Source organism: Dipteris shenzhenensis, chromosome 11 (assembly GCF_047967505.1).
Source record: "Dipteris shenzhenensis isolate YYH24624 ecotype China chromosome 11, Dip_SZ_1.0, whole genome shotgun sequence".
Lineage (NCBI taxonomy): Eukaryota > Viridiplantae > Streptophyta > Polypodiopsida > Gleicheniales > Dipteridaceae > Dipteris > Dipteris shenzhenensis.
In genome coordinates, this window is record NC_141606.1 from 16,977,548 (window position 1) to 17,000,638 (window position 23,091).

Consider the following 23,091-nt stretch of genomic DNA (forward strand, 5'->3'; position numbering starts at 1 on the left):
AACTAACCACTTGCAGCAACACTAACAACTAGTAGCTGCAGCACTATAGTTGCATCATGGGGTAGGACTAGTAGCACTATATACACCACTTTTTAGTAGTACTATGTAGTAGCAACACCAACTAGTAGCACTAGTAACACCAACTACCAGCTCTCCACTAATCTAAGCCAAGCACTGAGTACCACTACTAGCAGTACTTACTGGCACTACAATAGCACCAACCACTTACAACATCACTAACAACTACCAGCTGTCTGCAGCACTAATTAGTGGCCATATCAACACTACTTAGTAGCATTACCAATTTGTAACAGCATAAGTAGCACTAGTTAGTAGCGTCACTAATTAGTAGTAGCAACATTACTAATTAGTAGCATCACTGGGCAGGACTAGCTGCACTATATACACTACTTTTTAGTAGCACCAATTTGTAATAGCACTAGTAACATCAATTTGTAGCATCACTAATTAGTAGAAGTAGCATTACTAATTAGTAGCATCATTGAGCAGGACTAGCAGCACAATATACACCACTTTTTAGTAGCACTATGTAGTAGCACTAGTAGCACAATTATGTAGCAACAACTAATAGCACTAGTAGCACCAACTACCAACTCTAATCACTCATACAAGCCAATCACTATATACATGGAATGAAAGGGTGGTAGCCATTCAAAGTATAGCAATGCACACTATTGTAGGGACAATAAAGTGATGTTCCCAATCATTCATGAAAGTATGAGACGACGTTAGAACTATGATGTTTACATCTCAAATGGCATGCTGTTGTATATGGCTTCATGCACCTCATCCGACATGAAGAACAGCTTGTCACCATCCATAAGTTCCACCATGGGAAACTTTATAGCTCTAATAAGGTGAGAATACAAAACAACCTCAAGTTCATTATCAAGAAGGTAGTAATAGTTCTCTGCCTTCTTTCCATAGTACAACCCCTTCACTCTACAAAACCACCAGATGAAATGATGTTTCCCCATCCATCCTTCAAATTTTGATTTGCAAGCTCCTTCTTGATAGTGCACCATAGGACATAGAAATACGCACCCTCATCATTTTTTGCCTCTGCATTGACTGCAAAATTGTCTCCAACATAGAGAGCATCACTCAATGTATCATGATGTCCTTCATATGCAGGATCATCACAAGGATTTTCTTCAGTTTCCATGTCCTCTCCAAGGACAATAAGGTGATATTCCCAACCTGTCACATACGCTTTATTGAACATCTATTCCAAGAACCTAAAATGCAAGCACAACAATAGCATGACAACTTTTGCATTTTGAGCTCTATGCATTTGTGCTTTGAGAATCCAAAGACTGAGTGCAACGATCGCACCAGGGGAATAGGAGCACAGTCCCATGCTATTGGTCTGTCCACTTCTCCTACCTTCAAGTCCCAGAATGACCTTCTTATATTCCTTTGTTTTGATGGATAGGAGGCTTGAGCTCCATTTGAGAGATCTGAATGCAGAAAACTCACCACATTAGCAGCACAAGTAAGCTTCTTTGAATTTTCCTTCAATTTCTCATGTGTCAAGGCTCTTTTCACAATAGCTCCTACTCCATCATGCTCACCCTTTCCATGTCCAAAGCCAAAGAAATTCCATGTCATCTTCAGGTTATTTAAGGAAGGATACCTTGCAACAAAGAAAGCAGGCCGTCTCGCTTTAAACTGGGAAGTTGCACCATCTGACCAAACCCAATGATGCTTTCATGCTAAATCTTTTCCTACCAACCAATTGTGATGTAGCATAAAACAATGCTGAACAAACAGAGTATCATGCACCTTGTTATCATCCACCACAAACACAACATCTTTAGGAAACCATTGCAGACACTCTTTAAATTGTTCATCTTGCCACTTGTAAATGAAGTTGTGCTTAATGAACTTCTTCATGCAATCCCAAGACATCCATAATAAGGCACTGCAGGTCATTTTCTTGAATGTGAGCACCTTTCTTCTTTTTTTCTCCCCCTGTTTTCCATCGGTTACGTCTAGATCCTCAAAAACCTTAACAAAAACATGGTGGGTAGAGTCAACCTTCTCTTATGGGCAGGCCAGAAATGTTTTTGGCCCACAACTAGTACATTCTCCCATGAGGCATTCCAAGTGATGGTACATGCTTCTTGAAGGCTTCTAACACAACACACTTTCCCAAAAGCACATAACACTAGTGTATGTATGATTAGAAGCTTTACAGATAGCTCCAGTGTTGTCCCTTGCACATATTTCACAATTGCAATAACAATGCGCTCCATGTAGACCGGTGTTGGGACAACGCGTGATATTGATGGAGTCTTTCAAGAAGGCCATTTGGACATGTTGAATGTAGCAACATGTATATCTATCCTTCAATTTAAAGACAAAAAATGGTTTTAATCATTCAAATGAGTGTTGTTGCATTGTGATGTGTGGATAATTTTTCTTGAACTCTATAAATAACTCAACCTGCACATGAAAACATCCAATGTGATCAGATATTTTATCTACAAAAGTGATCTGATTAGGATCGGGCATCAACAAGTATTAACAAGCACTAATAGGTACTAATTAGCAGGTTACTGAACTAATAGGCACTAACAAGCACTAAGTGGGGCAATAACAAGCAACACTAGCAGGCAACACTAACAGGCATTATCAGGCACTGTTAGGCAAAAAAAGCAACACTAGATAGCATTAAACTAACAAGCACAAAATAGCATGTCGTAGGTTACTGAACTAACAGGCACTAAGAAGAACTAACATGCACTAACAAGCACTAAGTGGGGCAATAACAAGCAACACTAGTAGGCAACACTAACAAGCATTATGAGGCACTAACAGGTAAAAACAAGCAAAGGGGGTAATAAACTTCATGCACCTGTTCACTTCTAGAAACTTTTGAATTGAGTGATAGAGATATTCATCACTAGGAAAGGGACATTAAAAAGAAGCTTTTATACTAAGATACCACACCATACTATCCTCCCTTATATGAGAATGAAGATGGTAACATCCCAAGTCATGTTGTACTTAAGCATAGGGAGAAGGAAAGGATTAGCGGAGGCCATAATCTCAGCAAGCCGGTCTATGCCAAAGGGAAGAGTGATACATTGTTGAAAGAAGATCTTGTGGCTCAACATGACATGAACTGATGTATATCGAGGAGTTTGAAGGGGATGATTGGGTCAGATGGGTAGGTTCCGGGGAAACATTGTACCTCCTTCATAGATACCTTTACAATTACCTCAAAACACTCTCCAAAATATCATAGGACACATAGATCCATAACTTTTAGCAAAAAAATGATATCAAATATTCAAACACATATTGAGATGCACCGTGAAATGGGCTTTGCTCTGATATAAGTTTTGTAAGAAACAGAGAAGCGATCAAAAAGATATGGGCAGTTTACTGGACAGGGTTAAAGACTATATGAAAAAGAAACAGTCACATAACATGATGATGTTGGACGAGAGCTTTGCATTGATATAAGTTTCGTCTAAATCAGGCCACCAAGCGAAAAGTTATGAGCAAAATACTGGACAGGGGTTCAAACTGTCATGAAAAACACCTACTCCTTCTACTGGTGCCGGAGAATACTACCTCCATGCTTAGACTTCATCAACGATCCTAGCCTCATAGAGGTCACCTATAAGGGAAGGAAGAGCTCCCTTTGTGACTTGGGAAATAGATAAACCATGTATGTGCAATGAGTGGCCAAATAGACAACACTTTTGAGCACTTTTGTAGAGAAAACAATGGAAAAAGGGAAGAGACACTCAAGAGAGAGAACCTGAAGTGACCTTCATTACCAATAGGGTGAGATTCCACTCCAATGCAACTCAAAATACTACAAACACAAGGGATAAGAAGAGGTTTCATACGTACAAGAGGGAGTGAAAGCTCCAAGACTACTCATAGAGAGAGAATGAAGTAGAGAGAGATGGACTCAAGAGTCTACATAAGAGAATATCTACAAGAGGGAGAGAAGGCTCATGAAAGAGGCTTGAGGAGACTAGGGCTACAGAAACATTAGGCCTAATGGTGGAAGAGATGTTGAACAAGGGAGAGGAGGGCTCCTTTTATAGAGATTTTGTCACCCTCCACCCATTTATAATTGTTGCCTGTAGATTCCTTTCCCCATCAATCACATAAGCCCGTATGTCACCATCCATGTCCTTATGGCTACTCTTGCCATGTGTCCCATCAAAAGATTCTCAAGACTCTAGAAAGAGTTGTGCCTTAGTGAGCGAGAGGAATTTGTGGAGCAGCTATATGCAGCAGGGTCTGATAAACGGATGCCAAAAGCATGGGAATTTTGTGTGTCCAGTGGGGGGGATGAATGGTTTTTGCAGTTTCCAGAGTTGATGCGACTATGGCAAGCCATATGGGTTATTCCAGCAAGTACAGCAGAGTGTGAAAGAGGCTTTTCGAGACAAAATAAAATCAAAACTATAGATAGAAGTAATCTAGTGTTGGAAACATTAGATACTCATATGATGCTTATTTCAAACCAAGTCGATCCTTCCAATGTATCTTGGTCTAGAGTTTTGGATATATGGGAAAATGAGCAAGGAAAGAGTAGAAAAATAAAGATGTGAACAATTTTACTTCTATATTATTTGTTTAGTGCTTTTTCTATATATCACTTCTATATTATTTGCTAGTGCTTTTTCTAAACATTTCTTCAATGAAAGATTTATTTATGTGGATTTTTCATGAAATAATTTTTATTGTCAAATGAAAAATGGATAAGGCTATTTTGTTTTTCATGAGAAAAATTGGTGTATCAATTTATTTTTCAACTTACAAGTAGGGGAGTAGCTGAATTTTTGTCCCTGGTGGAGAACCGTTGATTTTTTTCTCCACATACTTCCGCCAAGCCCATAGATCTGAAGGCAATCATGCACAAAGTTATGTGATCGATTTGATGGTTGAACCTTTTGAGACATTTCCGACAGTTTAAAATTGCCTAGGAGGTTTGGAACTGTTGCAGCTGGGGACTTGCTTGATAGAAATGGCCCGGTTTGGTTACTTCTTCATTTCTCTCAGCGGATCCGGACAGTTCAACGTTAATTGGAAGCCTGGTATGCCGGAGCGGTAGAATTAGAAACAGAAAATTGCATCAAGCCCTTAGTCGAAGAATAATTGCTCGTCTGTCGATGAGGTACAACCGATGTCTCTTCAACAGTAATCTTGGCGGGCAAAAGGATGGAATCAAGGAACCTCGGGTAGCAAGCGGTATTGCGACTGATCAGCTATTACGATGAGGTCTGAAGCTCAGGACCGAACGCTAAAGAAGCACACAAGAGGTTCGGGACGATTTCCGACTACAATTAATACGCGAAGATGTCCCGACAGAGGGAAGCCGAAGAGAGTGCAGGAATATCCACTATTGGCCACTGAAGGTTTGACGGTCTGAATCTGCAGATTGCCTCTCCGAGACGTCTTGAGGGAAGGCGGCCAGTTTTTTGAGATCATCACAGCGTCCGGTGCTATTGGAGCGCGCTACGATAGTCTGAGCTCTCCACCAAGGTATGATTGACTATGAGTATGCTCTTGACCCATCGAAACGCACTGATCTGTCCTATTTAATATTGGGCAAGTCTTCGAATTCTAGAATATATAATTGGAGATGGGTTGTGGGCTGGCCGCTGGGAGACGATGGAGTCAGTCAATGACGGGCCACACGAGGTGTTGGGGCCGCGCCTGCTGCCTGTCATGAGTACGCAATCAGCTATTGGGGAGTATATAAGGAAAAGAAATTGGTCGACTGTGGCCAGCAAAAGAGCGATGAAAGCTATGTGGGAGGTGACTGCTAGAACGAACCTAAATTATTTGAACAAACGGGTATTAACTTTGTCGGCTCCTCGACAGCTTGGGAAAATCTGAGGCCGGTGGATGAAGGCGGCACAGTTGACTTACAATCATGTCAGCTACAAGGTTACGAAGCTGGCAAGACGAAGATAGCAAAGATTATAGAGATGCAAGAAACAAGGGCTGCTTAAGAAACGAGGGAGTGTGAGGCTGTGCTCCAATCGAGGACAACTCCCTTGCCTGTAAATAATTCCTCTCTGCGGCAACTCCCAAGTGCAAATTTTCGTCTCCAAGTGCCTCTCGACGGCCATCTCCCTCCAAGATCCTCCCTTGCCGTACTCTCTAACTTTATCCTCTTTATCACATCCATAGCCACAAGTCCTTAGTGAATGGACCTACCACAAAGAAAATAGCTCGTTCTTTTTCTTTTTCGTGACTTGCCAACCTCGGGCCATTTCATGGCCTTCGAGGGCCCGAAAAAAGCTGACACACACACAGTTCGAACACATGGGAAAGTCACTATTGAGGTCCGTCCGTTTAAGCTTTCCAAGACAAAATCTAGAGGAAATGTGACCTATTGGACCAATTCTCGAGGTGATGTGATTTGTCGGAGCACTTCTCGAGGTAATGTGAACTCTGACTCATGGAGATGGATCTTCTCAAAATGAAATGTTGTCAATCGTATAGCCAAGGTCTTCTTCAAACCATCCTTGGCCCTTGATGTAAGCATACCTTCCCAAGTATACTAACATCCTCCTTTAAAGTCAAAATATTGAGTCTCAAGCTCGCATCTTTTATCATAGACGCTTTCTATGTATGCACCCTCATTGCCCTTCCAAGCAAAAATTTTCTTTCAATAGTCCCTCCTCCATTGCCTTTGAACGAGTATATGTTCGTGATAATCTGAATCCTTATACTATGGTCTTGAGGCAGCTAGGATGCTCCTGTGGAAGTGACATTCAGGAATCAGGTTTTTATTTTTATTTTTATTTTTATTTTTTATTTTTTGGGGGGGGCACATAGTGCGTTGAGGTTACTTTCAATGAAGCTCGAGTGGATGATGAAAGTTTGCACTCTTTTTTTGCATGCAAAAGCAACCTATATGCTTGAAATTCCCACATATGTCGGTCAATGATGCATTCTTGTGTCATTGTGCCTCCACTTGAAGTTATTGCCATTGTACTACCTTTTTCTACCTTTACATTTCGATGCTTAAGTTTTAAATTTTGATTATTTTAAGAAAATTACCTTTTTGCTTTCCAATATTTTTTTGAACTTCTAACTCATTTGCTTATTCACTGAAATGCTATTGATGAAGGCAATGGTTGATAAATTTGGATACAAATCTGCACTAAATAAGTTGGCATCTAGTAGTTCTTTATTCATACCCTCCTTTGATGGAACACCTTTGGTTCTAGATAGACAGTTTGCTCCACACTGAGATCACCACTATGTACAAGTGAGGTACAAGTCTCTATATGATGCTTTTTTACAAAATTGGCGGGCGTCAATATAGGTGTCGATAAAGACACTAGAATAAACATCAATATAAGAGTCAAAATAACTATCAAAATAAGGTTAGATAATTCTTATTCTAAGATAAACTCTGTTCTAAACTTGTAAAGCTATATTTATCTTGGCTTCTTCCCATCTATGCATCATTCCCTTTCAAGGACATTTGCCCCCATGCTCTCCATGGTCCTTAAGCTCTCATGGAACATGCAAAATATTTGATTCCTATGATGAAGCTTCAGTCAAGTCCTTGTTTTTCTTCACAAGCTCGCTCTTTTAACATAAATAGTTTCTTGGTTCACTTTTCTTTATTTAAGATAAGATAACACATGGTGTAATGTAGTTTGTCAGGGGTTGCAAGAGAATTAGAGAGAGGCCATGAGATAGAAAAGTTGATAAACCCAATCTAAGTACTAGGAGGAAGTTTATGGCCATGGAAATCGATGATACAACATGCAAACAATAACATGATACACTTGCAATGAATACGGATAAAGAGACAATGCTAGGAAAAATGCATCCTCGATGAGTAGCTAGCCTTAGAGGTAGCAAATACGCCCATTCAAGCAGTGCCATCAGAATGGAGAACATGAGTTGTGACCTCAACGTTGGTGGGAGCATTTTGAGATAGAAAGATTAGGTCATTTGAGAGACCACTAGGCTCGTGTCCTCAAGGTGTCCTCATATACTTTATCCTTTGCTTGAGGATTGTCCACTCTTCCAATACCTCGATAGCTACATGCACAAGAAACCATACTTTCTAAGTTGAGAGATGGCCCTAGCAATGTGAAAGGGGTGCATAGCTTGGATCAGTTAGCTGCAAAGAAGGTGATATTAGTTCTATTATTTTTCTTCGAAAAAAACTCTAATTGGCTTGGTTGCACAACATCAAAGATGTTTCCCATTAGAAGTACCAATATGATTCCAATGATTGGCCATTGACTGGAAGCAATGCGACCCGATGTGAGAAGCATGTGAGAATTAGTTAAATGGAAAAAAAGGATATCAGGAATCCATCTTTGTAGTGACATCGTTTTGGCACAATAACACTAGATTTCCCCCAGATAAGAATGGTGTCTGAAGGCCATGGAGGGAATGTAAGTAATATGAGGATCACATCATGCACACACTATAGGTTAGTAGTTGGATTTTCGATGAAATTACCAGCTATCCTTTTTCCTCACTGTTGGTTCTTTCCCAAGGCTTCTACAAGAAGAGCACAGTAGTCTCAGTATGCAAGGTCACCTACAGATATAGGCTTAAGTGTGGTAAGCAAACATAGTGCATGCATGTGTGAAAGGAATGTGCATCATCATGGTTGGGGTAATGAAGTTTTTCGCCGTCATTGTGGGCTGAAGGGTGTAGGAGGAGTTTAAGGGTTCAAGGGAGGTTCAAGGTTTAGAAGGAGGTTCCAAGGTTCAGAGAGAGGTTCCAAAGTTTAGAAGAGGTTTAAGGGTTAGAAGGAGGATCCAAGGTTCAAGGTAGAGTACATGGTGGAGAACTCGTCTCCCTAGTAGATCATGGAGGTCAAGGGTTGAGGAACTAAGGAATTATGGGGAGTATTTGAGTGGGAGAGGAAGAAGGTGTAAGAGCATGGGGGGGAAGGAGAAGGGAGGAGAGGGGAGGAGGAGGAGGGAGGAGAGAAGGGAGGAGGAGAAGGGAAGAAAGAAAGGAAGAGGGGGAGGGAGGAGGAGAAGAGAGGAGGAGGTGGAGAGGGAAAGGATGGGTTGCGAGGTTGGAGGAGAGGGTCCGAGGAGGAGTTGCAAGGTTACAGCATGCTTTTGGATATGGAGTGCAGGGAAGCATGGACACTTGGAGACAATTGCCTAGAACACCAAAGTAGAACTCAACACAATTTCCCAAAGAGTGTGGGCTTCACTCGGGTTTCATTGCATTATGGGGTATTTATACAAGTTGGAGAGCTTCTCTCTTTGCATATAGGAATTGTAAGACATTTCCTATATGCATATAGGAATTGTAAGACATTTCCTATCTATGCATCATTCCCTTTCAAGGACATTTGCCCCCATGCTCTCCATGCTCCTTAAGCTCTCATGGAACATGCAAAATATTTGATTCCTATGATGAAGCTTCAGTCAAGTCCTTGTTTTTCTTCACAAGCTCGCTCTTTTAACATAAATAGTTTCTTGGTTCACTTTTCTTTATTTAAGATAAGATAACACATGGTGTAATGTAGTTTGTCATGGGTTGCAAGAGAATCAGAGAGAGGCCATGAGATAGAAACGTTGATAAACCCAATCTAAGTACTAGGAGGAAGTTTATGGCCATGGAAATCGATGATACAACATGCAAACAATAACATGATACACTTTTGCAATGAATACAGATAAAGAGATAATGCTAGGAAAAATGCATCCTCGATGAGTAGCTAGCCTTAGAGGTAGCAAATACGCCCATTCAAGCAGTGCCATCAGAATGGAGAACATGAGCTGTGACCTCAAAGTTGGTGGGAGCATTTTGAGATAGAAAGATTAGTTCATTTGAGGGACCACTAGGCTCGTGTCCTCGAGGTGTCCTCATATACTTTATCCTTTGCTTGAGGATTGTCCACTCTTCCAATACCTCGATAGCTACATGCACAAGAAACCATACTTTCTAAGTTGAGAGATGGCCCTAGCAATGTGAAAGGGGTGCATAGCTTGGATCAGTTAGCTGCAAAGAAGGTGATATTAGTTCTATTATTTTTCTCCGAAAAAAACTCTAACTAGCTTGGTTACACAACATCAAAGATGTTTCCCATTAGAAGTACCAATATGATTCCAATGATTGACCGTTGACTGGAAGCAATGCGACCCCATGTGAGAAGCATGTGGGCATTAGTTAAATGGAAAAAAAGGATATCAAGAATCCATCTTTGTAGTGAAATCATTTTGGCACAATAACACTAGATTTCCCCCACATAAGAATGGTGTCTGAAGGCCATGGAGGGAATGTAAGTAATATGAGGATCACATCATGCACACACTATAGGTTAGTAGTTGGATTTTCGATGAAATTACCAGCTATCCTTTTTCCTCACTGTTGGTTCTTTCCCAAGGCTTCTACAAGAAGAGCACAGTAGTCTCAGTATGCAGGGTCACCTACAGATATAGGCTTAAGTGTGGTAAGCAAACATAGTGCATGCATGTGTGAAAGAAATGTGCATCATCATGGTTGAGGTAATGAAGTTTTTCGCCGTCATTGTGGGCTGAAGGGTGTAGGAGGAGTTTAAGGGTTCAAGGGAGGTTCAAGGTTTAGAAGGAGGTTCCAAGGTTCAGAGAGAGGTTCCAAAGTTTAGAAGAGGTTTAAGGGTTAGAAGGAGGATCCAAGGTTCAAGGTAGAGTACATGATGGAGAACTTGTCTCCCTAGTAGATCATGGAGGACAAGGGTTGAGGAACTAAGGAATTATGGGGAGTATAGGAGTGGGAGAGGAAGAAGGTGTAAGAGCATGGGGGGGAAGGAGAAGGGAGGAGAGGGGAGGAGGAGGAGGGAGGAGAGAAGGGAGGAGGAGAAGGGAAGAAAGAAAGGAAGAGGGGGAGGGAGGAGGAGAAGAGAGGAGGAGGGGGGGAAGGCATAGGAGGCAGAGGAGGAGGAGGAGGTGGAGAGGGAGAGGATGGGTTATGAGGTTGGAGGAGAGGGTCCGAGGAGGAGTTGCAAGGTTACGGCATGCTTTTGGATATGGAGTGCAGGGAAGCATGGACACTTGGAGACAATTGCCTAGAATACCAAAGTAGAACTCAACACAATTTCCCAAAGAGTGTGGGCTTCACTCGGGCTTCATTGCATTATGGGGTATTTATACAAGTTGGAGAGCTTCTCTCTTTGCATATAGGAATTGTAAGACATTCTCTCTCTACATGTAGAACTTGCATATAGAAGTTGCATGTAGGAGTTACAAGTTGCATGTAGCATGTTGAGGATTCCTAAGAGAAATTATTCCTAGCGTTATGCAAGTACAAGCGGAGCTCTATCACTACTCTAACACACTTTCCCATGGCTTCCGCACAGGAAGAGCATGATAGTCTCTATGCATGGTTTTGAGGCTTTTTGTCACCTACAGATATATCAGTGTTTTCGTTTATAGTATAAGTGTACCTTAGGACCTCGAGTCATATTCTAGTGAGAGACATAGGCTTAAGTGCTGTAAGCAAACATAGTGCATGCATGTGTGAAAGGAATATGCATCATCATGGTTGGGGTAATGAAGGCTTTTGCCTTCATTGGGGGTTGAAGGGTGTAGGAGGAGTTTAAGGCCGATTAGAGGGAGGTTCAAGGTTTAGGAGGTTCCAAGGTTCAGAGAGAGGTTCTAGAGTTTAGAAGAGGTTTAAGGGTTAGAAGGAGGATCCAAGGTTCAGGGTAGAGCACATAGTGGGGAACTCATCTGCCTCGTAGATCATGGAGGTCAACGGTTGAGGAACTAAGGGTTTAGGTGGAGCATAGGAATGGGAGAGGAAGAAGGTGTAAGAGCATGGGGGGGAAGGAGAAGTCAGGAGAGAAGGGAGGAGGAGAGAGGAGGAGGGAGGAGGAGAGGGGAGGAGGAGAACTAGGGAGGAGAGAAGGGAGGAGGAGGGAGGAGAAGGGAGGAAAGAAAGGAGAAGTGGGAGGGAGGAGTAGAAGGGAGGAGGAGGAGGTGGTGGGAGGAGGAGGAGGAGGAGGAGGCGAAGGAGGAGGCAGAGAGGGAGAGGATACCATTGCAAGGCTGGAGGAGACGGGAGGAGGAGTTGCAAGGTTAGGACATGCTTTTGGACGTGCAGTGCAAGGAAGCATGGACACTTGGAGACAATTGCTTGGAATACCAAAGTAGAACTTAACACAATGCCCCAAAGAGTGTGGGCTTCATTCCATTATGGGTTATTTATACAAGTTGGAGAGCTTCTCTCTCTGCATGTAGGAATTGTAAGACATTCTCTCTCTACATGTAGAACTTGCATATAGAAGTTGCATGTAAGAGTTGCAAATTGCATGTAGGAGTTGCATGTTGCATGTAAGAGTTGCATGAAGGACTCGCATGTAGGAATCGCATGTAGGACTTGCATGTAGAACATGCATGTAGGAGTTGCAAGCAGGCCTTGCATGTTGAGGATTCCTAAGAGAGATCATTCCTAGTCTTATGCAAGTACAAGCGGAGCTTTGTCGCTACTCTACACATACATTCTGTACTACCTAAGTCCATGTTGACACACTGACGACATACTCCCCGATCCATTTTGTCGCTCAGCCACTAGGGTTTGAGGCCCCCCATTTTGAGAACAAGGTATGTAAGCTCAAGAAGGCTTTGTACAGGGCTGAAGCACACCCCAAGAGCATGGTACCAATGGATAGACAAATTCTTTCATAAATAAAACTTCAAAAGATGTGCCTCAGATGCTAACTTGTATGTGTATAGGAAAGGTGGAAAATCTGGTATTATTGTTCTATATGTGGATGATCTGCTTATTACAGGTGACTTTGAAGACATGATCCAACAGACTAGAAAGGTGTTGATCATAGAGTTTGAGATGACAGACTTAGGCTTGATGCACTACTGTTTGGGGATTGAAGTCTGATCTTCATCTCTCAACAAAAATATGGAAGGGAGATCTTGAAGGCATTTGGTATGTTTGAGTGCAAGGAGATAGCCACACCTATGGAGGTAACTACAAGGCTGTCTATGGAGGATGCCTCACCACTAGCAAACATTGGGAGGTACAAGAAGTTGGTCGGCTGTTACATTAACTATGATACCATGACATCGGTATAATGGGGAAACCATGAGGGCTTGACAATACTTACCTATGTGGCTAATAGGGTCTAGGGGGAAATCCTAGGCCTAGGTAATTAATGGAAGGGTGTACTAGTTGAACCTAAAGAGGGGTTTAATGGTAAGGTCCACTTGGACATATGGCACCATGAGGGATGGCCACTTGGGAGGTATTAGGCTAGGAGGGAGGATTCTAGAGGGAGCCAAAAGAAAGAAAGAAGGAGGAGGCTAAAAGGAAAAAAGAATCCGTGGTCGGGTGGAACGAAAGTCGGAGAAGCCCTCGAGGAGATAGGTATCTTAACACTAGTATCAGGGCACAGCGAAAGATTAGCCTTATTGGGTAGCCGCATGTTTTCGAAAGCTTTGAAAGTTGATATGCAATCCGGTTTGCTGAGCTATAAAAGATCTGGAAGAAGGACTCGTTAGGAGAGGGATCGACGAGGAGAATAGGCCACAAATCCTCTCCTTTGGATCCATGTTTGAAGGATATACTGTGCTATCTCTTGCACAGCGGGTGCGCTCGGTGTAGTGGAGAAGTACCCATGGATGGCTTGTGAAATTCCTTGCACAGTGGGACCTTAACTACTGCGCTATCTCTTGCACAACGGGTGCGCTCGGTGTAGTGGAGAGTGCCCATAGGTGGCTTACGAAATCTCTTGCGCAGCGAGATCTTAGCTACTGCGCTACAGATTTGGAGAAGCTGTGCACCGTGCAGCTCCGTCCGAAAGCTATGGTTCAGCCATTGTCATCCAAGTGAGACCAGAGAGGGCGTTACCTCTATGCTGTAGCATTCACTATCCATGCTCTCGAAGAATAAGAGATTCATACTCTCTAGACTTACAGGCTTTGGAAGAAGGATCAGAGGTTCATCGTCCTCGTTCGATGGTCGGCTTGCAGAGCAATAGAAATACTTCATCGTTTTTGTTCGATGGTCGGCTTGCAGATCGGCTTGCAGAGCAATAGAAATACTTCATCGTTTTCGTTCGATGGTCGGCCTGCAGAGCAATAGAAATACAAAGAAAAAAGAAAAAAAAAATCCACGTCATCTAAGGCTACTTTAGCCCTTAAAGAAAGCCACTTCACCCCTCTCTTTTTATCCCTCTTCATCCAAGGTCCTAAAGTTAATTTCACCTTTTTTCTCTCCGAGATTTATTAGCCTCGCCGATTTCAAGTAAAAGATTTACATTCGAGATCGAGGGAAGCAAGAAGAGTGGGATCGGGACGAGAGATCAAGATTTAAAAGCGAGAGGACAAGTCAGCTTCAAAGACAAATTCAAGACCATCGAATAAATACCAGGGAAGTGGGCATCATATTTTTCTATCTGATATAAAGTGCTTTACTTTACTTTTTCTGGAATATATACATTTTTAAAATGACAACTCCAAAAAGGGATGGTATGATTAGAGAGGCCGAGGAAAGGGTTAGAAAGGGAAAAGCAATAGTCGGAAAGGAAACACATGAGAAGCTACAAACTGAAACTCAAGAGGATAATGTAGAAATGGAGGATATTGATTATGGTGATTATGGAATTCTGTATGCGGAATTCATTAAACTTGAAACTCGAACGCAAAATATAGAAACACAGTTGGGGGTTATTAGTGAAACATTAAAAACCCTAGCTGAAGCTGTAACAAAGATAGCCGATTCTCAATCGGTATCTATTAGTGAAAAATCACCGATTCCTCCTAATCAAGTGGAGAGGTCTACCTCTCGACTTAGAGAAACCTCGAACATCCTTAAGGACTTAAAACCGCCAATTTTCAATGGGGAAGAAAAGGAGCGCAATAAAGATGCGATTAATACATTCTTGCAAAAATGGCAAGACTTTCATCGACTCAGGAATACACCTCCTGAAAATCAAGTCGTGGAAGCAAGTCTTTCCCTTGGAAATAAAGCCTATAAACGGTGGATGAGCCTCAGGGAGAGTGATAAAATTCCTAGATATTGGATTGAGTTTGAACAAGCCTTCCTAAAAGAGTTTTTACCAAAAAATGAATTAGAAAGAGCGTGGGAGCTTGGGACATTTAAACTGAAGGGAATTGATGAATTCCAAAAGATAAGGGGTTTCGTAAGAGGTCTCAAAGACACTCATAAGGTTGAAGTGAGAAGAAATTCTCCAAAAACCTTTGAGGAAGCTATTAAGTATGCCCAAATATATGATGATACGACGGGGAAATTCAAAATTGGAACTTCGGAGCAAATGGATTTTGTTCCAAAGTTCAATAAATTTTCCAATTTGAAAAGAAAGGGGCACTTTAAGAAGGAGGTTCCTCAGGCACCACCTGAGAAACCTCAAAGACAAAATTATCCTCTCTTGAAAAAAGAGAATTATGAAAGGGCTAAGCAAGAAAATCTTTGCTTCAAATGTCTAGGCAAAGACCATGCTGCTTGGAACTGTCCTAAAAATAAACCAGTGGGAGCTAGAGCCCCAAATAGACCTCCCCAAAAACAAGTGCATGCGGTGCAAGTGTTACCGCTCAATGGTACTAAAAAGTACACTGAGGTAGAGGTCTATCATGAGGATAGCGCCCACATGTGCTGTCTATCATCGGCAATGTGGCAGCCCACCTTTGGTCCTCATGATTTAATGAGGATGCACACAAAAATTAAGGGGCAAAGAGTAAGAGTGATGGTCGATGATAGTGCAACACATAATTTCTTAAAGTACTCGTTAGTTAAGAAATTAAAATTGCCTGAGAGTCCTAGTGCCCATAAATATGTGGTCTCTTTGGCGAAGGAGGGCAGTGATAAAAAAGTTTGGGACACCATGATACATGGTGTAGAGATGGCTATTCAAGGCTATCAGGATGCCTTGGATTTTCAAATCATGCATCTCGACCGAACAGATGTAGTGCTTGGTCAAGAATGGTTGTATAGTCTTGGGCATAGCTTACAGAGGAGTTATCTTAATAACTCCATTATGTTTGAAAAAGAAGGTAGAGTCTTTCAGATTCAAGGAGAACATGATGTGCCTAATTCTCCTCTTATTTGTTCGATGGAATTGGAACGACTACTACACTAAGAACAATGCGAGGTATATCTTTGTGAACTTACTTTTATTGGTGATTTTATCTCTTCTGCATCGGAAAGAAGTAATGTTGTTTTTGATAATGTTAAAAAGTATAAATCTTCTTTCAATGATTTAATGTTTGAATTTAAAGATGTTTTTCTGCTTGACTTACCTGATGGTTTACCTCCTGAGAGAGAAGTAGATCATAAAATAGATTTAATTCCTGGATCTACCCCTGTTTCTAAACCCCCATATAGGCTTAGTCAAATGGAGGAATGTGAGGTCGAAAGACAGTTAACAGAATATCTTAGGAAGGGTCAAATCCAAACAAGTACTTCACCTTGGTCTGCACCAGTTTTACTAGTAAAGAAAAAGGATGGTACTATGCGTTTATGCATAGATTACCGAGCACTAAATAAAATCACCATAAAAAATAAGTATCCTATGCCTCGCATTGATGAGCTCTTTGATCAATTGCAAGGGGCAAAATATTTTACAAAAATTGATTTAAGATCAGGATATCATCAAGTACGAATTAGGGAAGAAGATGTCCCTAAGAAATCATTTCGTACTAGGTATGGGCATTATCAATTTAAAGTAATGCCATTCGGATTAACAAATGCTCCAGCAACTTTCATGACACTTATGAATAGTGTCTTAAGGCCATATCTAGGAAAAATTGCTATAGTATTTCTAGACGATATCCTTATTTATAGTAAAACTAGAGAAAAACATTTGGAACATTTGCAAAAAGTATTCCAATTACTTAGAAATAATTCGCTTTTTGCAAAAGAATCCAAATGTGAATTCTTTGCAAAAGAAGTGAAATACTTGGGACATATAATATCCCAAGAAGGGGTTCGTATGGACCCTGACAAAGTAAGGGCCATATTAGAATGGCCATATCCTACAAATCTAGAAGAATTACAGATATTCTTAGGTTTATCAGGATTCTATAGAAGATTCATCCAAGACTATGCTAAGATTGCTGTTCCGATGATGGACCAGCTTAAGGGGAAGGGAAGCACCTTCATATGGGATGAAACTCAAAAGAGAATTTTTGAAAAATCAAAGGTAGCTATAGCAGCAGCTCCTGTCTTAAAAGTGGTGGATCCCAATGAACCATTCGTGGTTGAGACAGATGCCAGTGATTTTGCTGTTGGGGCAGTACTTATACAAAAAGGTCGACCAGTAGCTTTTGAAAGCAAAAAATTAGATCGTGCCCAATGGAATTACTCGGCATATGAAAAAGAACTATATGCTGTAGTCTATGCTTTAAAGAAGTGGAGGCACTATTTATATGGTGCAAAATTTGAGATCATATTTGATCAAGAAAGCATTAAATGGATTTGTAATCAGCCAGAGCTTAATGGTATTAAATGGATTTGTAATAAACTAGAGCTTAAAGGTAGAAAAGCTAGATGGGCTGAATTAATGCAAGAGTTTGATATACAATTGACATATAGGAAAGGGAAGTTTAATGTGGTAGCAGACTCTCTTAGCCGAATGCCAATTGTTAATGAATTGAGTTTTACTCAATTTCAGAATGATTTCCTAGAGTCCTTTAAAGGGAAATGTGAATTTGATCCTCACTTCTCTGAAATATGGAAAGCAATTAATAACAGGGATCCAACTAATCGAGAGGCTTTCACTGAGGAGTCGCATGGAAATGGCGACACACCACAGGTTGGTGATAAAGGACTCAAGTGGAGAAAATATACTATTGAAGATGGCTACCTACTCTACAAGGGCAGAGTATGTGTCCTAGATAATAATGACATTAGGCGCCAAATTTTTTTGAATGTCATGATAGTCCGAGTGCTGGACACCAGGGAATTCAGAAGACATATGTACTTCTGAAAAGACAATTCTTTTGGCTTGGAATAGGTAACGACGTCCAAGATTATGTATTGAAGTGCCAAAAATGCCAGGTCAATAAGGCTGAACGCCTTAAGGTAGGAGGTCTCCTATACCCATTGGAGATTCCATCCGGCAAATGGGAAAGCATCTCCATGGATTTCATTGTGGGACTACCTAGGACACAGAGGGGGCACAACTCTGTGTGGGTAATTATGGATTAGTTGACCAAGATGACTCATTTTAAATTCCTATCAATGAAGATGTTAAAACTCCAGAATTAGCTAGGCTATTTGTGGAGCATATCTATAGATTGTATGGCTTACCCGCCGGTATTGTTAGTGACTGGGATAGCAAATTTAACAGCCATTTTTGGAGGGGTGTGTTTAAGAGGTTGGAAACTTCATTGAATATGAGCACCGCAGATCATCCACAGAGTGATGGTCAAACTGAAAGGGTCAATCAAATCATTGAGGATATGCTTCGAGCATATGTAAATAAACGGCAAACTAATTGGGAACAGTATTTGCCCGTATTAGAATTTGCATATAATAGTGCCAAACATTCAGCTACAGGTTTTAGTCCATTCATGATGATGTATGGATTTCAACCTAGAGCCCCAATGACAGTGGGACTTGAAAAAGAGAAGGTTCAAGCGGCCAAAGACTTTCTTGAGGATATGAATCAAATGCTTAAGTTAGCTAAAGATAGTATAAGAAGAGCTCAAGATAGAGCACAAAGTTATGCAAACCCCCACCGTAGAAAGTTGGAGTTTAAAGTAAATGATGGTAAGGTCCACTTGGACATATGGCACCATGAGGGCTCGCCACTTGGGAGGCAGTCGATAGAGCGAGCGAGGAAAAGCGAGCGGGCCCAAAAAAGCGAGCGAGCTTTTCTACAATTTTTTTATCGAGGTACTCAACATAGATTTGTGGAAACCACTATTTGGGAAGATTCTCGAAAATAAAACTTATGTTACTATGTGTAACTATACCAATATTGCGAATTATAGTCTACCTTAACTTCCAATTGGAGCCATACTCACATTATGCAACAATAATATGTGGGTTTGAAAGAAACCGAATTTCCACTCCAAAGCGGATTCCATTACTGATACAACAAATCTTTTGCATTTGAAATGGGTCTTATTATCAAACTCCTTCAATAATAAAAAAAAATGTGTTGGTTGATATGTTGAACTTAGTAACGTAAACATCACTTCACCCATATGCAGGGAAAAAAAACTGTCTGTAGACTTCATAGCATGGGATTGCATCAACACTTATAACATTCAAAATGGTTCTTCTTATTAAAAGTGTTATCAACCATGAAAGAAAATGTTTAAAAATAGTTCACCCATATGTTGAAAAACCCAAGTGTCATTTATGACATTCAAAATTGTTCTTGCAACCATCCTGTAGTTCCTAGAGATTTTGCCCATACTTCCAACCCCTTCCCTTCAACCACTAACAGGTATCTAATAGTTTTATAAAACACTTGAGATATCATCACCTCCTAATACAAAACCGTTATTACTATTTGTAGAACACTTGAGATATCATCACCTCTTAATACAAGACCATTCTTACTATTTGTAGAACACTTGAGATATCATCACTGCTTCCCTTTAGCCACTAAGAGGTACCTAATACTTTTGTAGAACACTTGAACCATTCTTACTATTTGTAGAACACTTGAGATATCATCACCTTTTAATACAAAACCATTCTTACGGTTTGTATAACACTTGAGATATCATCACCTCTTAATATAAGACCATTCTTAGTATTTGTAGATCACTTTAGATATCATCGCCTCTTAATACAAGACCATTCTTACTATTTGAGAGATTAATGGATTAAAGGTTTGAAGCTCATAGGAGACGAAGGAAGAGAAAGTCAGTTTCAACATGAGGACAATAAAACTAATTGGAATATTTTGACTTATGTATTATACCTTTTTGAAGACTATGAATTTAAGTCAGTTTCAACATTAGGATGATAAAACTAATTAGAATATTTTGACTTATGTATTATATATTTTTGAAGACTATGAATTTTAATGAGGAGAGGCACGCACACTACTTAGTAAAGGGGGAAATCTTTTGGCGAGCTTTTTAATGTGAGCTTTTTTACCATTTCCTTTGTTTTTGCGAGCTTTTTTTAGAAATGCATACATGTTTTTGTTATAAGAAAGATGGGGAGGTTAGAAAGAGGGGGAGAGAATATAGGATATGTTCATTTTCATAGCATGTGGGAGGGGTGGAAGAGTGTATACTATGCACAAGGGGGGGGGGGATATGAGTGGAAGTAGGAGGCAAAAAATTATGGAAGATATGTCCATATTCAAAGTAGAAGGGAGGAACTATGGGAGATATGTACATTTTAAGTGTATAATTTGAAACTTTTAACCTCATATTTGGATTCCTCGTCGAATTCCGGTCATTTTGAGTACCAACATGACCATATTCCGATAAAAATTGAAAAAATGGTATTTTTGTCATTTTGGCCTGTTTTGGGCGTATTTTGAGACTCAAAATACGCCCAAAACAGGTCAAAATGAATTCATGACAAAAACACAATTTTTCCAATTTTTATCGGAATATGGTCATGTTGGTACTCAAAATGACCGGAATTCGACGAGGAATCCAAATATGAGGTCAAATCTGTTAAATTATACACTTTGAAAATAAAAAAATTTCCCACATGCTCTCCCTTCCCCTTTACATTTAGTAGATGAACATAACTTTCACATTCCTCATCCTCTCTCTCCTCCTTGCACTCCTCTTTGCATACCTTATAAGTTCCCCCTCTACGTTCTCCACTATGATAACGAATATATGTTCCAACTCCCCTCCCCTCCCTTCTCCATGCCACCTTACCCATGCGCCCGTCCCTCCCCCTTTCCTTATCTCCCCTCCCCCCCCTCTCTCCTCTTAACTGCAACCACAACCCAAACTTTCAACCCACCCGACTTCATGAACTCCCCCGCCCCCCTCTCTCTCTCTCAAGTGAATGAAAAGCTCGCAATATTCATGAAAATTGAAAAAAAGCTCATGACAAAAAGCTCACCAAAAAATCACACCCCTTAGTAAATACACTAGTACTACTACTACCCTACGACTATTAAGCCTAGTAGCACCAGTGTGATTTTGAGCCTTGTATCAACCTTTTGATAATTTTCTTTCATCGTTAGTGCAATAGAAATTATTCCTTCTATCAAAAGAATCTTGCCAAATTTATTCAAAGTGATGATTTTGTAGTCTACATCCACTATCCTCTGACTCTCAAAAATATATTAAATGTGAGCACCCATTTATCTTGTATGATCAACCCTAGACTATGCTGCGATAGGACATTACTAGAATAAAAAAAATATGAATTGATATGGCGATGTTCGGTGTGAAATAACCAAATTAAGGATTTAATAAGAAAGAAAACAATCAGAATCAATAGGCTATTCAATGGCTCAAATCTGCACAGAAATTATAATGTGCCCCCCAACTCTTATGCATTCCAGCTCCTCATGTTTGACAAGAATGCAAACAATAATGAAATCACATTATCTTTAGTTTCAAAGTAAGCAAAGCACCAAAAATAAATGCAAACATATTGGATGAGGAATAAATAGGTATAGAAATAGATAGACCTATATATATGCATTCATAGATATAATGATGATTAAAGTTGGATGGTCGTAATAATATTATGTGTACTATCATTGGGATTAGGACTACTATTGGTAATATTGTATGTAGTAGTAGGAGAACTACCATTAAGGAACACTCAAATAAAATTACTAATGGTGGTGATAAAACTACCACTAGTAGTTTGGTAATTACCCCTGACATCTACAACAAATATTTGATGGGTAGCTAGTATTAGGTCAAAAGGCCCCAATTGTGCTATAATAATGGACCAAAAAAGGGAGCGCTGTAGCATCACCTAAGGGTCACTTTTTATCCATGAAAGAAACAAGTTGGTGCAACCTAGGTCATACAGATCTAGGACATGTGGAGTGGTTCGCGTCTCTTTCCTTGACAAAAACGTTACACTACCTTTGATAGTAATTACAAAGATTGCTGCCATAGTGCCGTAGAGTAGCCCCTAGGTTGCACCATCATCCTTTTTTGCTTTTGAGCCATTAAGTTTGATCCACTGATTTTATGTAGAATTATTCTACTATATGTTCACATGTCCTTAATAGGATCTTGAGATAATCCCTTCCATTGTAAGTACTTTTACTTTAAGTTTCACATATCCTTAACAAACCACTAGGCTTCAACACAGATTCATTCTTATGTTTCAAGCCTCAAAATCAAACACCCTTGTAAAAGGGATAATGTATTAAAGCTACATTCAATCCATCAAATCTTTGAATAACAGTTCTATTGAAAATTCATGTATCATCAATAGGATTTCATCCATTATATGTTCATTTGTCTTTAATAGTATGTCTAAAAATTCATGTATCTTCAATATTATTTCTCTCATGTGTTCCAATATCTTCAAAAGGATACCTTTATTTATGTCCAAACTTGAGCATTGATTTGTATTTATCAAACACAATTTCACTCCACCTATTCTTTGGAATGAAATTTTTTCGCCAAAAGTGGGCCAAATGTAAGGTCTTTCCACATATTCTTAAGAATGAAAATTTTGGCCTTATGTTGGCAAGTCTATGGAATGAGGGTAAGGCCAAAGTCTCTGGTACGGTGCATTAGGTCTTGATTAATTCTTCTTTAGGCTTGAATATTTAATGCATTAACTTCACGACTATTATTTATGCTTGAACTTGTAATGTATTAATTTCATGACTTAGGATTTTATGAAGTTATATCTAACATGTCCCAAATTTAATGGAAATTAATATCCTACATAACACAACAAAGTATCATCATATCCCTTCCCAAAATCAATGCTACCTAGCAACTCTCCTGGCATTTTCACTGCCTTGCATTTGAGTTAGCTATGATAAAGAATGTTGCCTGCCTTTGGAACCTCTTAGAGTTACCGTTAGCATGATCTAATTTCATGTACCCCAAAACTTGAGACTTGGAGATTCCCATATCACACCAGCGGTAGCTATCTTGTCCACTCTCAATGCTAGTAAGAGCTAGGCCCCAAAGACCGGTAAAAGAAGTCTTTTTG